At 37.5% G+C, this 16,398-nt stretch overlaps 1 pseudogene; it reads right to left on the bottom strand.

Moving 5' to 3' along the window:
- Positions 1 to 4,173: 4,173 nt before the first annotated feature.
- LOC148118724 (uncharacterized) lies at positions 4,174 to 15,472 on the bottom strand (annotated as a pseudogene).
- Positions 15,473 to 16,398: the final 926 nt, after the last annotated feature.

Raw genomic sequence — 16,398 nt, 5'->3', positions numbered from 1 at the left:
AGAAGTCATGGTTACCTTAACTTTCCATTAAACATTATTATTACAGTTCCCATTGCTCTAGTTTGAGTAGCCTGCCTTGCAGTGGTAAGATTAACACCACTTGCAACAGTGCTGAAGGTCGTGGGAGCATGCAGCAGGTGACAATTAGTATTCAACAGGTCAACCAGATGAATAACTCTCTGATGGGGAGCCCTGCTTGGTAAAGACCGTGGGGTCACTGACTGTGAATCTGCTTGCTTCTGTCTGTCATTTTTCTCATGTGACATTACAATCTTTCCCTAAAAACAGCTATGGGTATTTTCCCACTCTTTGGATATTTCTCTCTCTCTCTCTCTCTCTCTCTCTCTCTCTCTCTCTCTCTCTCTCTCTCACACACACACACACACACACACACACACACACACACACACACATTCCTTCTACTGGGCAAACTTACAGCTGTGGGTGGTCAGGAAGGTGATTTCTGCTTATTCTGTAGATTTTTGATGAATAGAAATAGTACTTGGACTTTTTTTTTATTACTCAGACTGACATAGGATAATTCTCAGCTACTAAGACAGCCTTTTGTACATTTAGCTGATTTTAGATTTTAGAGTAAGTCCAAAATAGACTAGTTGCCCCTGGAGATAAATACACAAAGACAACCTCCCAGGTGTTTGCTGTTGAATCAAAGTCAGGCATGAAGCAACTTTGGTAGACACAATCCCCTGGAGTCATGGGTTTTCTGCACATTCTCCTAATCTCAAGGTTCAGCCAACTAACTGTTTATCATTTAAGTCCTGAATTTCATTGTCACTTTCTGTCTGGGAACCCTAACTATTTAGCGCTATATGCATGGCCATGCATTACTCACTGGTCAGTCAGTGTGACATTCCTAGCCTGAGAGAAACTGTGTGGTCAGTATGGCTCTGTTTCTTTTTGTTTGCTCTAGAATTGCTGTGTAACCCCGAAACTGCGATTCTTATCTGTCCAGAGGCTTTGCTGTAGGAGAAGCAAGAGAGATGGAGAGAGAAGTGTTATAGAGTTGTTTGTGAAGAGACGTAGTTGTGCAAAGAGACTCTGAGATTTTTCAAGATGAAGTAAAGGAGAAGGTTACTATCAGGCAAGCGTGTGCTTGTTTGAGTTATCACCAGAATGTGTGAGTCCTTTCCTAAAGACCTACAAATAAAGAAGAATTTTTTTCTAGGCTCCATTACCTTGAAGACATTCTTTCTGCAACCCTGGGTACAGCCCTGAAAGCTGGCCTCTTGGGCTGCAGTATAACAGTATTTCATTTGTATGGAATGCATTGTGTTTAAGACCTTAATCACATGCTAAAAGTCATGATGGCCATTCTATATTGATTTGACATGGTATTCAAAAACCTCTATGATTTGAATTGATTTGATCTTCCAGATCTTAATAATTAGCCTTAAAATCCACTCTGTCCTTGAGAAATATAATGAAAATAACCCTAACTTTACATTCTTACTTTTTTCTAAGACTAACCACACGACTTCTTTCATTTAACTTACAGCAAGCCAACATTATCTATCTAAAGAAACTGTTCATGAGAAATATCACATCTTGGTACTGTCTTTTTTCCCAGCAACTTAGTGAATTCAATTTTATGTCTTACAAAACACTATTCACTTATATCTTAATTATTACTTGATGAAGCAACTAATCTAAATGACTAAACACAGAAATGTATTTTCTATTGTATTATTTTATTGGATTTTTCCCCTACCTGCGGCATCAAATTATACTGAAAACACTTCAGGAACTCTTAATTTTCTAATCATAATACATCAATGAACACCATTAATTAATGTGTGATCAAATTTGTTATAATCCACAGGCATGAGAGCATTCATTGTTAAATTACTATATACGGTCTTCATCTGCAGCTGCCTAAGACACAAGTAAGTACTTATTGCAGACTCGGTTGTTTTAGTATCGTTTTCACTTAAGTTAGGGGATTCTGGAATGATATGAATCTTATGTTCTTATTAAAGTAAGAGAAACAACAGCTCATCATTTTCTTTGTCTGTCTTTGGGAGGCATAGTGTTTACAGGGTTTATTTATTTACAATGGACTTATGGCCACTAATTACATACTCACTAATTAGTTATAAACCACTTTGTGTCTTGGCGATTTTAGTTCAAAGATCATGAAGCAGTTACATGGTGATGACAGCCTTCACAACAGCACACAACTTGGCTTCTTCACTGTCACTCTGCCTACTCAATTTATGAAGAATCTGTTGGGAGAGGTTTCTGCCTCATCCAGTCCCACAGCCATTCAGTCCCAAAGAAACACACAGAGGTCTACATTGATCTCAAACTGGCTGGCCTATTAACTCAGGCTTCTTATTACCTCTTACATCCTATATTAACCCATAATTCTTGTCTGTGTCAGTCATGTGGCTTGGTACCTTTTATCAGCGATGCATTCTCCTCTTGCTTCCTCTGCATCTGGGTGACGACTGCAGACTGACCCTTTCCTTGTCACAGAATTCTCCTGATCTGGTTGCTCCACCTATACTTCCTGCCTGGCTACTGGCCAATCAGCATTTTATTAAAGTAATACAAGTGACAAATTTTTACAGGGTAGAAGACCATTGTCCCACAGCAGGAATCCATCACTGAACCATAATCCTAGGCTTAGTACTATAATCTGTTTTACCCTTAATAACATGATAGCACACAGCCAACCCTATAAATCTAGCTTCTCCCTACTGTTAATTTAGTAGTTTAACTATTTTATTATAATTTCCCTGATTGTCTTATGATGTTTTTAGCAGTTCTTAACATACACATTACAGTCCTTTACTATCTACATCCTGAATACATACCACATGAATATCAACCCATCATTTCCACAAGAAACTATTTAATGGTTACTTCTGTTATGTCATTGTTCTTATGATCTCTCAAATCTAAAGTCATCATAGAATCTGCACTGTTTTAAAACTAAACATTAGAGTGTGAATCTAATCATGTAAGTGTACTGCTTATTATTTTTTGAGAAAGCATGGAAAAGAATGCTAATCCATGCAACCATGCAAGAAAACAGCCTTCTTAGCTCTGAAAGAACAGTAGTTTTTCCATGGGGTATAGGAGTAATCTTGGAGTAACTCAGAATAAAAGTAATTAATTTTATATTGCTCATTATTCAAATCTAAGCAATAGTCTTATATTTTTTTTCCTATTTTACTTTTATGTGGCTATACAAAACATCAGGTAGCCCAATCCTTAAATTCTTCAGTTAAATATGTCTGTAACCCAGGCACAATTTCTCCAACCACATTTATTTATTCAGGCCATAAATCCGTTGTTTCAAGTGACAGTGAATAACTACTCCATGGGGTTCAGGTTGGGCCTTGGGTGGGGTGTAATTATCTTTTCCTAGTTCATTTATAGAAGGTCTGCCCTTTATTCCATGAATGATAGTGACACAGGTTAGCAGAGTGCTGTAATTCTCCAGAAGAAAGCCGAGGGCAGAGACTTCTCACTTCTGATTTTTCTACCAACTTATCGTGATCTCAAGTACCTGTCATAAGCGCCCTGGCCAGCGTTCATTCATCTTGTCCCATGTGGTGTCCTGCCTGCATGCTGGGTATCTAGATAGGGATGGGACTAGGATGGCGGAAGTGGGGGGAAACACTTGCATCTCCATCCGGGGCTCTCAACTCTGTCAAGCCTACCCCAGCAGTTGCCTGGTGTCTGCAGGAACCAGGAGTGCCACGGTTTCCATCACCAGTTACAGGCAGCTCACTCCTTGAGAAGCCAGTGTCCCTCACCAAAACATTCCTTTCCTTGCTCAGGAGCCCAGAAACATGGAGAAACAGTGCTCAGCAAGACTGAAGAAGAGCTGGACTCTCCTAGGGACACAAGGGCGGGGCAGGGTGGAGTGGGGCAATCCAGGCCTGTTTAGCCCTCCCACCCCCTTCCCTTGGCAATACATTCCCTCACAAACAATTAACCAAAAAGGATAGAAAGAAAGACAAAATAAATGAAGAATAATTAGAAACTCACATTTTCACCTTTCATTTTATGTATGCAATAAAAATGTTGAATGTAGAATTAGCCGAACAAAGGAAATTGGAGCCGTTTATTATTGAGGATAATTTATTTCAGAATTGATTAAACTTCATTGTGTGTTTTGGTAACAAATCTTCTTTGTCTTCTCTAGTAGTAATCATTATACAATTGCTGCCATGTCTGCAAAAAATTCAAATAATGTAAGATTTCTGTTAAACATGAAATGTTATTACAGGAATGATACTCAAAAAGTGTGGCCTTTACTGTTGTGGGTGGATAGGCACAAGAGGCAGGTGGGAGGGTGGGGGAGCTGTCACCAGAAATAAATTATGTTTGAAAATGGCATATTGAGATCTAACACTTCGCGTGCTAATTAGCAATATATAAATCTGGAAAGGGAAAAATGTGACCTTTGAATAATCCTTGAAGGGACCTCCTGTTTTTAAATAGTTTGAAAGTCATCACCTAAGTCGGATCAGATAAATGTAATTATGTTTAAGGGAGTAGATTATGTGTAGAATGTTGCTGAGGTCACTAGGAGTAAAAACTACAATTAACATTGCCTATTTTTACACACCAGTGTGGGGATGTGGTTTCATTATTTCAGTACAAAGATTAATCAACTTAACTCTTTACTCCATTCTAAATGCATTACTTTATTATTCTTAGTGAAAGTATGCCCTTAAATAAAAGACAATTGGATTTTTTACTTTAATGGATTTTACTTTAGAGCAACATTCAGTTTTTGACCTTCAGTAATTAATAATTTAACTTGTTCAGTATAATCAATTTTCAAAACATTAAATACCCTAAAGAAGAAACTATTATTGTCATAATGGCATAAAAAACTATACTGCTGGAAAAATATTTAAAATACTGTGCTGTCTGGATTATGACCAAGAATACAACAATAAATTTACTTTGAATAATAGGAGAAATATAAGTTAGAGACACAAGTGAAACTTGAATTTTGTTGCCTCATGACTTTCTCAAATGGAAATCAGCTTTCTAACAGGAAATTTGATACCTTCCCGCTAGATTGATCACATTTGCTCACTCAACTATGAAATGGGAGGGAGGGATTTAAACTACACCTTAAAAAAGGGAGGGGGTGACAATGCATGCTTTCTCTGATTTCTAAATCTACTGGCTGCTTCAGCAGCCTCCAAGTCCCAACCAGGGTTACAGCTGAGACATTCAGGTGCGGCCCTTTTCTAACTTCTGCTCTCCTCTCTTTAGTGTGTTGACCTTTCTGCTTAATTAACAATTGCAGTCATCCATTTTGGTCTGGCTTTCTTACTAATCCTGAGGTTCTTCTCTATTTCATTGAGAATTGATCAGGTCCTGAGCAGCAGCCCCTGGGCTGAGTTGGCGCCCTCATCTGCCCAGCCGTCATCAAGTTTCATTTCCTGGTGCTGGTACCAAAGCAATGAAAAAAAATTTCATCTTGGGATCTACCTGAAGTGTTGTTATTTTTCCCTTATAATATATTCAGTTGCAAAATTTATTAGGAAATTTTAGACACTTTTCTCCTGTATCATTTTTAAAGATGCCAGCTGAGTAAGAGAGTTAAAGCCCTGGTTAGTAGGAGTCTATGATATTTTTGACATTAAGACGATTTTGAAAAATGGGGATCATTTTTACTGGTTGAAATGGGTGTTTTAATAACAGTATATAAATACAGTAAAATATTAACTCTTTTTTTATATTTTCTACAAATCAATAATTTGCTTTTACAAATCACCCTGGATCAAAAAGTTGTTCTAATAGTAGATAGTCATCTTAAACTGGGTCATGCATTATGTTTTCTTATCATACTATGCAAATGACATGTGATGTGACAGCTGCAACCATTTAGGATACATAGATATGGATGGTTACAAAAACATTTATCAATGAAATTCTAACGAATGTTAAACTCCCTTAAAATAACTATTTCAATGTTTGCAGCAACGAAAAATTGAGAAATAATAAGTTGTAATCTTAAAAAAGCTTTCCATGTGTTTAGATGGAAAATTTTCTTATTACAACTTCAAGGGATTTGGAGATGGCATGAAATCACACTTGGAATTGTGGGTAAGAGAAACAGAATTCAGATCTTTAAGGAAGTAGCAATTGAAAGGCATTCTAGAGCTGCAATCTTAGCCCCCACTCCCTCATGTGAGAACAAGGTACAAAGGCCTAATGGACTGCACTTTGAAACATCACATCTGGCTTAAGGAAATAACCTTAATGACAATAAAGACTGGGCAGCAATAATTACAGTGACCAAAATTGAAATCAACATGAAGTAATTAAAACACAAATTAAGGGTCTATTCTTTACTATCTTTGATTTTGTATGTATAGACCCTTCATAAAAAAAAAATTCCGCTCAGATTCCTTTAAATTGGAAGCATCCACCCAAGAAGTAAGTGTTTAGATGTCAAACTTGGGATGCCAGAGAATGGGGGCATAATCTGAAGGCTACTGTGAACCTGAACTTAACCATAGTTCCTTATGAGTTGAGATAATGCTTTTCGAAGTTGACCTGTAACCACAGGAAAAAAATACTAGTTTCTAAAATTAATTTCAGCGTAGCCTCTAAAGAAAGTTTAGTATGTTTTAGTAGTTACAGCTATTGACCAAATTGACCAAAATTAAGAAAAGATTATTTGCTGCAAGTGAAAGCTCTTAGGATTTAATAACGTTTAAAAATTATGTACAGATTTCTATATTAACACAAAACTGTGACATTACTTTAAGATGAGTAAATTATATCACCAAATTAAAAGCAAGAATTCTAACAGATATCCGAAATCATGATCCGAAAGAATATTGCGACTGACCCTGCACAGGCAGCTGTTCAGACCCTCCACATAGTGCCATGGCCTCGAGTCTGGGACCAAGGGTTCTCCTTGAATGAAGCTTCGGCTGTGTTCCCAGCTATTGTGGGGATGACCAGCAGCAAACCCTGGAGCAGGGCTCATCTTGTATGTGTTCGGTTCAAAACTATAAAGCTTCATTTTTCTCAAAGTTGTTCCTCATGGCCTCATCTTGCCTGTCCTTGGTCCTGTGGTCATTACAAAGGAAAACATAGGTATCTCATTTTCGTATGAAGGACTCTCTAAAATGGCAGAAGAGTGGATGAATTTCCCATCACACAATGTCTGAACACTGTAAACGTGTCAGCCAAGTAATGTGCACAGTTACCTTTTAAAACCCAACTGGAAATAATTGTATTTCTGGATTCCAAACTAAAAACAATGCACAAGACAAGGAAATGGCTGTCACTGGTGTGTGGCTTAGCAGGTCAAACTGCTGCCTACTGGAATGGCTCCTCTGTAAGGTTGTTGAGGGTGTGATTGGGAACAGTTGTATCTGCCAAGCGTCTGTGTGAGATGCTGTCTATGATGACTTCCTGGGTTGTAACAAGAGCTAGCAGGAAGTCAAGCAGCTTCTGAGGCAGCTCATCCCATGCCATGCTGGACAGGGCCAAGCATTTTGTCTCCACCTATCCTTCCCAAGGAACAAAGAATCGTTTTAAGCACTTTTCAATTATGCCTTTCTTTATTTCCATGTTAACTTTCTCCTCATGAGTTCACATAGCACAGAAAAGCTTGGGAGGACCGTCTCTCCAAACCCTGCAGTGGTAACACAAGTGAAAGTCAGTTTATACAGTGTGGTAATGTGGCCCAGGTGTGTAGTACTAGCACTACTTGACCCATGAGCTTGGCTATCATACCCCAACAGTAGTTAAACTATTCATTTAAAAGTTTATGGGTATTCTGACCTACAGCTTTCCAATAATATAACTACATAAAACATACACTATAAGGAGATTGTGGAGAAAAGGCCATGCAACCTTGTTGTAGTAAGGCCTCTTGTTTGTTTCCTGGCTGCACACAGAAACCATATTATTTAAATCACTGCTTGGCCTATTAGCTCTACCTTCTTATTGGCTAACACTTATATCATAATTTAACCCATTTCTAGTAATCTTTGTATCACCACGTGGCTGTGGCTTACTGGGTAAAGTTCCCAGCGTTTGTCTCTAGCGGGGCTACATGGCTTCTCTCTGACTCTGCCTTCCACAATCTAGCTCTGTTCTACCATATCAAGCCAAGCCTGTTTCTATATTAACCAGTGGTATTTACAGTATACAGAGGGGAATCCCACACCACCTCCCTTTTTCTGTTTAAATAAAAAGGAAAGTTTTAACTTAACATAGTAAAATTACATATAACAAAACAGGTATCTTGCCTAAGGTGAGACGATACTTCAAGGTTCCTGCTTCATAAAAGAGTCTGCCAGCCAGGCGGTGGTGGCGCACGCCTTTAATCCCAGCACTCGGGAGGCAGAGGCGGGCGGATCTTTGTGAGTTCGAGGCCAGCCTGGTCTACAAGAGCTAGTTCCAGGACAGGCACCAAAGCTACAGAGAAACCCTGTCTCGAAAAAACAAAACAAAACAAACAAACAAAAAAAAAGAGTCTGCCAGACATTCTGCAGGACACAGAAGAAAGTGACTGACAAACTTCCAATACAGGTGGAACTGTCTTTGAAATTTCCTGCTTCATGGAAAAGTCTGCTGGATACTATGGGCCTATAGGCTGAAGATGGATGCCCCAACAGTGCAGAAGAACTTTGGATGACTGTCCAGGCAGTGAGATGTCTCTGTCATTTCTAGAGTTTTGGAAGTTGCTTACAATGTACTTCCTGTTTACTTAGGTAATATTATATCCTTCTGGAGTCTTTGGTGGAATTGAAGAATTTATAGTAATAGTTATAGTTTTCCTTAGTTATGATAAAAGATAAAGTAAATATAAATATTGTAACTGTAATTCTTGCCTGATAACTGTTTTGTTTCTGTGTGATTATTTTGAATCTGAGCAGCTGGGAGGTTGGGAAACAAACGAGCAATCCCCTACAATACAACCTGAATGTAGAAAAGAATAGGAACTACTTTTGGGCAAACATTTTAAAGAATATCTCAATAAACTATTTTCCGTAATTATAATCTCTATCATGATTTCACATCATAAAAACTCATGAGTGCCGTTAACTGCATATTTGTAATATTGACATTACCTTTCTTTTCTCCAAATAGTTATTATACATATAAAATAAATAGTATGTGTAAATTTATATTTATATCCAGATAATTTACATATAAACATATAAATATGCTATATAACCTTACAGAATATGAATATATTACATAATTATATAAAACATATGTAACATATAGAATATATAAATATAATGTGTTTAGATTTGAACTTACTTTAGTTGTTTATTAGATAATGACTTTGTCATTTCTACCATTTCTAGATAGGAGTCCTCATACTGGTTTGGTTCCACTTTATATGAGGTTTGATGAGTTAATTCTTCTGTGTATTTTGACTGCCAGTTTGTGAGTGTGGGTTCCTGTGGCCTTACGCATGAAGCTTTATGGTTTCCTACTATGCCATCAAAAGTTTATTGATTTTCTTCTCTTATCTTAAAGAGATTTAAAATACCTATATTTAAAATTGTGATAACAATAAATGTATATTTTCAAGTCAATGATTTTAGATGTTTAAATATGTGAAAAAGATAACCTAAAATATTCAACAATATTGTCTACATTTGATCTGAATTAAAAACTTAGCTAAACCATATCTAGGCGTATATGTCTATATCTGTGTTGAGCTCTGAGTCACTGGTGCTAAGGCCTATATTACTATATTCCTATATAAGTCCTCTATTAATAACCTACAGACTCAGCCCTGAATCACTCTCATGTTATTGCCATGGAATTGGATACTTTTGAAAAAAATTACAGAAAGGGTTAAAAATATGAAGGGAGAATAAATTGGAACCATTTTCAGACTACGTTATTCTTAGGTCCTAGACCATAAAATCCTAAGTACTTCAGAAAGGCTGACATGAAGGCCATAAAGGCCAATAGAGAGAAACAGTGCAGAGGCTATAGCGAAGGGAACTGTAGTCACACGCAGCTATATAAACACTGGCAGAGGAATGGCTGAGAAGCATCACCTCTGGGAGCAACTGATAACTAAGCTGGGATCAAAATGAACGGAAGCATTTCCTTAGAGAGTGAGTTCCTTCCATCCTGACCAGGTCACCACACTGTGCCCTCTCTGTCTTCCACACAGCCCTCACGGGGAACAGGAAGTGGCTTTAATGTGTAAATTAAAGTTAGCTTCATCCATAATGACTGGTTGTTTGATGGGGTTGAGTGAAAAAGAGAATAATTTTGAGTGGGAGGATTGTTAGTTTTAGAGACCGCCATTTTAAATATTCCTTGTGCAAACGATGGAATCTAGGAAAACCTTGAACTTGCTTCTAATGAATAAAATGTGGCAGAAGCGATGCTTTGTGACCTCCAGTAGTTTATAAAGTGTTTCACATCTGTCTCATCATCCTACTGTAGGGACATTAGTCTACAGGGAAAGCCTAGGTGATTCCACAGGAGAGTTCCACCATCCTACTGCAAATGACGCTCCTGCCAGAATCTAGTACCAATGCCCAGAGCCATCAGTGTTAGGAATAACACTCCAGGGGACTCCAACTTCCTGTCCTTCCAACGTGTCCTAACCAAGCATCACTGGAGAAGAGAGGACCTGCCCCTGTCAAGATTTTCTCAAACTGGAGATTGTGAAACAAAATGAATATTGTTTAATCTGCTAAATTTTGCATAATTGAAATAAATTGGCGAAAGGTGGATCTGAAAAGATCTGGAGTAGAACTTCACAGAATTTCCTTTCTTTTAAAGAGGCCCGTAACTAAGAGAAATGTACTAACAGCAATGCTAGCAGGAAGCAGCAGAAAGCCACCGGTCACTAGAACTCTCGAGGAAAAAGATTTCTTGTCACTTTTCATAGACGGAGGCTTAGTATGACTTTAATCAAAGAAATTCTCACAAATGTTAAATTCCTCTTAATAAATATATCAGTATTGCTTGTCACGCTGAATATCAGAAAATGATATAAATCACTGTTAATGAAAATGAATTGCATTCCTAAAAGAGATACTTTAATCATATGCTTAGGTAGAAAGATTGGTCTTAGAATTCCAGAGGGCGTGAGAAAGTACATCCATGAGATTGTGGATAGGAGAAGCAGAATTCACATTTCTGTATTGGGTGTGATTTGAAGACTTTTAATATACTCTATTCTGAGCCATCAGTCCAAGTAAAAGCCATGAAGAAAGGCAAAAATTACTTTATTTTGGCAATTGAAGTATTTGATAAAGGAAATTACTTTTATTACAAAATTGTGCAGCAATAAGGACACTGAACAAAACTGAAATCAAAATACAGCAGTGAGAGTCATCTTCCTGTTCTTTTGGGTGTGGCAAGCATACAGACGTCACAAAAAGTATCCTTCTCAGGTCCCTTTAAATTCTAAACATCCAAATGAGATGATATATGTAGATATCAATCTTAGGATGCTGGAGAAAGACTCTAAGTCTACTATGAATAAGAAATCTAACAAAACTACGTAAAATCAGAGCCAATCTCTTTCAAAGTTTACCAGGAATGAGAGGAAACAAAACTAGCTTTCTAAGACTTAATTTTCCAATACCTGTAAAGATATGTGCCATAGTAAACATATCTAATGACTCAAATTAAGACATAGCTATTTGTTGAAAAGGCAGTCTCCAAGGATTTTTAAAAATATATAAAATTGGTTTCCTTTCTCTGTTAACATAAAATAGTGGATTAATTTAACATGAATAAGTTTACTAACTCATGTTTCACACAATGAGGAACAAATTATATCAGATTATCTGAAACCAAAGAAAAACTTAAAATATAACTTACCCTGTTTAGAAAGCTGGCCAAACTCTCAGCAAAGGGCTGTGACCTTGAGCTTGGGATCAAGGGTTCTCTTCTGCTGTGTCCCCGACTATTGTCAAGACATCCAGCTGCAAACCCTGGAGCAGGGCTCGTCATGCACATGTTCGGTGCAGAACTACAGGGCTCCATTTTCCCAAAGACCTTCCTCACGGCCATATCTTGTCTCTCCTGTCTGTCTTTAGACTTGTGAAGATCACAAAAGAAAACATAAACATCTCATTTTCCCATGAAAGACTCCAAAAGTGGCAAAAGAATGAATAAATTTTCCTACTAAACAATGTCTGAACACTGTAAATGTGTCAGACAAGTAATGTGTACAGTTACCATTTGAAATTGAACTGAAACACATTTCTAAACTTACGCCTATTCATAACTGTTTTTTCTCATGGTGACTGTGTTTGGTTTCTGGTTGTGCCTCCATCTGAAGATGCCCCAGACACATTTCATGTAGAAGGAATGGTGGGCTGCGTCCTGTCACTCGCCCAGCTAGCTTTACCCGAAATAATTACACGGAAACTATATTCTTTTAAACACTGCCTGGCCCATTATCTGTAGCCTCTTATTGGCTAACTCTCACATCTTGTTTAACCCATTTTTATTCATGTGTGTAACACCACGAGGTGGTGGCTTGCCAGGAAGGATCTTAACCTGCATCCATCTTGGAGAGGAAAGCTATTGCGTCTGCCTCACTGTCTTCTTCCTCTCAGCATCCTGTTCTGTCTTTCCCGCCTACCTATGTTCTGACCTATCAAAGGGCCAAGGCAGTCTCTTTATTATCCAATGAAAATAACACATAGACAGAAGGCCCACCTACATCAATTTCACTTTCGGGAAATGCCTGCTTCTGATTATGTGTCTCGTGTGTAACTGACTCTAAGTGAAAGCACCATTACTAACACCAGGCGCTCACACGGGGGTTTGCCTTTTCTATCAACTGATACTCTAGAAACGTTGAACAGGACCATGGTTAGGGTTCTGCAGACCAAAGTGTCTTTGGCCAAACCTGACCAACTCAGGTTCTAAGCCTTAGGAAACACATGTTTATATGAGATCGTGAACTCCCCGAAGCTGTTCTGTGGCCTTAACATGCTAGCTGTTCATCCCTTTAAAAACACCAAAGAAATAAGAATGAAAATTTTAAAATGTAAAAAAAATTAAACAATTCAGTAGTTTGCACACTGAAAACTCAAATCACATTACTCAGAGGAAAATAATAATAATAATAATAATAATAATAATAATAGTAATACTAACCACACCCAGGTTGGCTGCTATGTACTGCTTTGATGATTGTGAGCTTGAAGTGGGATTCACCATGCTCTCAGGGGCAAAGAGGTTTCCGAAGCTCCTATGAAAATTTGTGACACAGGTACACTCAGAGGCAAGTACGGAGCTTAGCCTGCTTAGTAACGCCATGTTGTACCGAATCAGCATGAGAAACTGGGCTGTGATCTCCTTAAGCTGAACTTCAGTCCTGTGAAGAATGGGAGGCAAGTAATATCATCTCAGTTCACCCTAGTCAGCTCATTGGGTGCAGAACTTGAGTGATCTGACTCCCACACAGCACCACGCAATGAGGGAAGAGGGAATTCTTTGGAAGCACCATGTGAAATACTTCCTATTTCACGCTAATATTTTCCTACGCTGTGAGTGTAGTAGAAACAGAGAGTAGAGATGTTCAAAAGAACTGCTGGTGTCTAGGTTTTCTCTAGGGGGAATGCTCAGGGTCGGAGTCAAAGCCAGTTGCCTAGTGGAAAACATTATCCAGAAGGGGTAGTGTCAGTTGTCCTTGGCACTGAGAGTTTACGCTGCAATATTCTAGAAAACACTCAAAGGTTTAACATTTATATTTCTGGGAATGTTTACAAGCAAATTTGTAGAAATAAAAGCATATTAATTAAAAAGCATCAACAAACTTATTGAAAGGAAATTTGAGGAAGCAGGATAAATAGGAGATTACTAAGCGAACTCACCAGTATAAATACCAATAAAGGGAAAACATCATCACGATTGGCTTCCTATAATTCTGCTCATTAGTCATTTTCTAGTTAGTCTTTATAACCATAATATTATTTTGTTAAAATACGCTTTTGTGACAGATGGTGAAGGAGATAAATTACTGTTCTACCTGATTCTCTGCCACGACTCACTCTCTGTTTCTGTGACTGCTGAAGTTTGCTAGAGTTTTCAAGCACCATTACATCATCACGTGTTTGAATCTTCATTTCAGAGTTTTTGCTTTCCAGACTGAATTCTGAGTTCCAGCTGGAACTCAGAACTTCTCTAAATATATATAAATTTCTCTGAAGTTGTTAAAAAATTCTTGACCTGTTTGTATCAGACAAAAATTAAAAGGATTGAGAAGTTATACATTTAAATAGCCATAATATAAATAGCAGCACATTACATTTCTGTTGTTCTAGTCAGTCATTTTCCTGGAAGTTTAAATTTGTGAAAAGATTGCAAGCTGTAAAGTTTTTCCTTGCTTACTGAATTTAATCAAAATTATAAAATATTGATTTATGATTGTATGTGCGCAGTAGGAAGCTGCTTGTTTGTTTCCTGGTGCCCAGACTCACAAAATAATCACACAGAAATTATTTTATTTAAAATCACTGCTTAGCCAATCACTTAAATGTATTGCTAGCTAGATCTTACATCTAGTATTAACCCATTTCCAGTATTTTGTATTTTACCACAAGATTTGTGACCTACCAGCAAGGTTCAGGCATGTCTCAGATGGCAGCTCCATAGCTTCTCTCTGACTCTGCCTCCTTTCTTCCAGCATTGCTTAGTTTTCCCTGCCTAGTTCTACTCTACCCTATCACAGGCCTAAGATAATTTCTTTATTAACCAATGGTATTCACAGCATGCAGAGGGGGATCCCACATCATGTGTATGCACACATCTTATTTCAGTTGCCTAAGTCTGAAGAATATTTGAACATTCATCAACCAATATATAATTCCATATTTTCCTTTCCTTGGAAAATAAGTTTAAAAAGGATGTTGAAATGATTTTGATAAAAGAAACGATGAAATGATGTTGGGATTAAATCAAAAATCTGAGGGACTTGAACACACATCTCTTTTCTCTGTCTTACACTTGATCATACGGGAAAAGCAGCATGCCAAACCACAATGCTTTACATATCCCACAAGTTTCCTTGAAGACTATCAAGTCTCAGTAACCAATGGTGCTTCTGCAGTCATAGAAGCTTAGTCAACAAAGGCAAGACCTTAGCTGAGAGGAGACTGAACAGCGCTAAGGGAGCCTAGCTATCATTATGTAAGGAAACCAGATCATCTAAGCAATTACCCCACTGAACTGAAGAAGTTGCATAGTTGAGTATTGTAGTAATACTCTACTCATCATAAACAAATGCATGAATTGTGGAATTATGCTCTTTTTGATAATCTTAGGACCTTAGACATTTATAAATTAGCATCCAAGAATTATATAGACCAATGCATGCCAAGATTGGGCTCTAAAGTCCTTGAAAAGCTAATGAACAAAAGTAAATCAAAGAACATTTTCCAAACCTGTAACTCCAACGAAGTCTGTTTTCTGCTACAAAACCTTGGCCTAGCAGCTGTTTCTCCATTTTAACAGTTATTAATTCCTTTTTTATGATTCCAAAGAGAAAAACACATTTCTTGGGAAACAATGATGGATAGTGATTACTATCATTAAGTCTCCAAAATTATTATAATTAACTCTACAAACTCACTGACAGGTCCAGATTCCAGGATAAATTCAGAAATGTGCAAAGTAATAAATTTCTTAGAAGATTAAAAGATTTGTAAAATATAACAATACAAACAGGCATCTTTACACCAATTTCCAGCAAATTTTTCTCAGAATGGACAAAATGTCAAAAAAAAATCATTGAATGAACAAAGTGAAATATTGTATATTTAAAACTTTGGTTTAAAATAACTGCAGTCATTTTTATTAACATATTACTATCAGCATAGCTAATTATATGGATTTGATCAGCTTGTTTATAATTCAGAGGACTTGTGCTAGTACTGACAATATGAACATAACAAACACTTTTATTGAGGGGTCACTGGCAGTGGAACCAGGATTTATCCCTACTGCTTGTACTGGTTTTTTGGGATCCTATTCTCTTTGGGTGGATACCTTGCTCAGCCTAGATATAGTAGGGAGGGCCTTGGACCTTCCCCAAAGCAATGTGCCTTACCCTCTCTGAGGAGTGGATGGGGGGGGTGGAGTGGGAGGATGTGTGGAGGAAATGGGAGAAGGGGAGGGAGTGGAAACTTGGATTGGTATGTATGATGAAAAAAATATTTTGCTTTCTTTTTTAAAATAATTTTAAAAATAAATTTGTAATATATGAAAATGAATGCCAAAGTTCACCTACTGTTGTTTTTTCAAATTATAATCACCACTCAATATATAAAATTCCCATCTATAACCAAGCATCTATGAAATGAGTGCAGGCAGTTGGGGAAGCATTCGACTAGTTAATTCTGGAAGTTCAGGTTGTTGTACCATTATTATAAC

This window comes from Myodes glareolus, chromosome 21 (genome assembly GCF_982192425.1).
Source record: "Myodes glareolus chromosome 21, mMyoGla1.1, whole genome shotgun sequence".
Classification (NCBI taxonomy): Eukaryota; Metazoa; Chordata; class Mammalia; order Rodentia; family Cricetidae; genus Myodes; species Myodes glareolus.
This window is presented reverse-complemented; position numbering and strand designations above follow the sequence as displayed.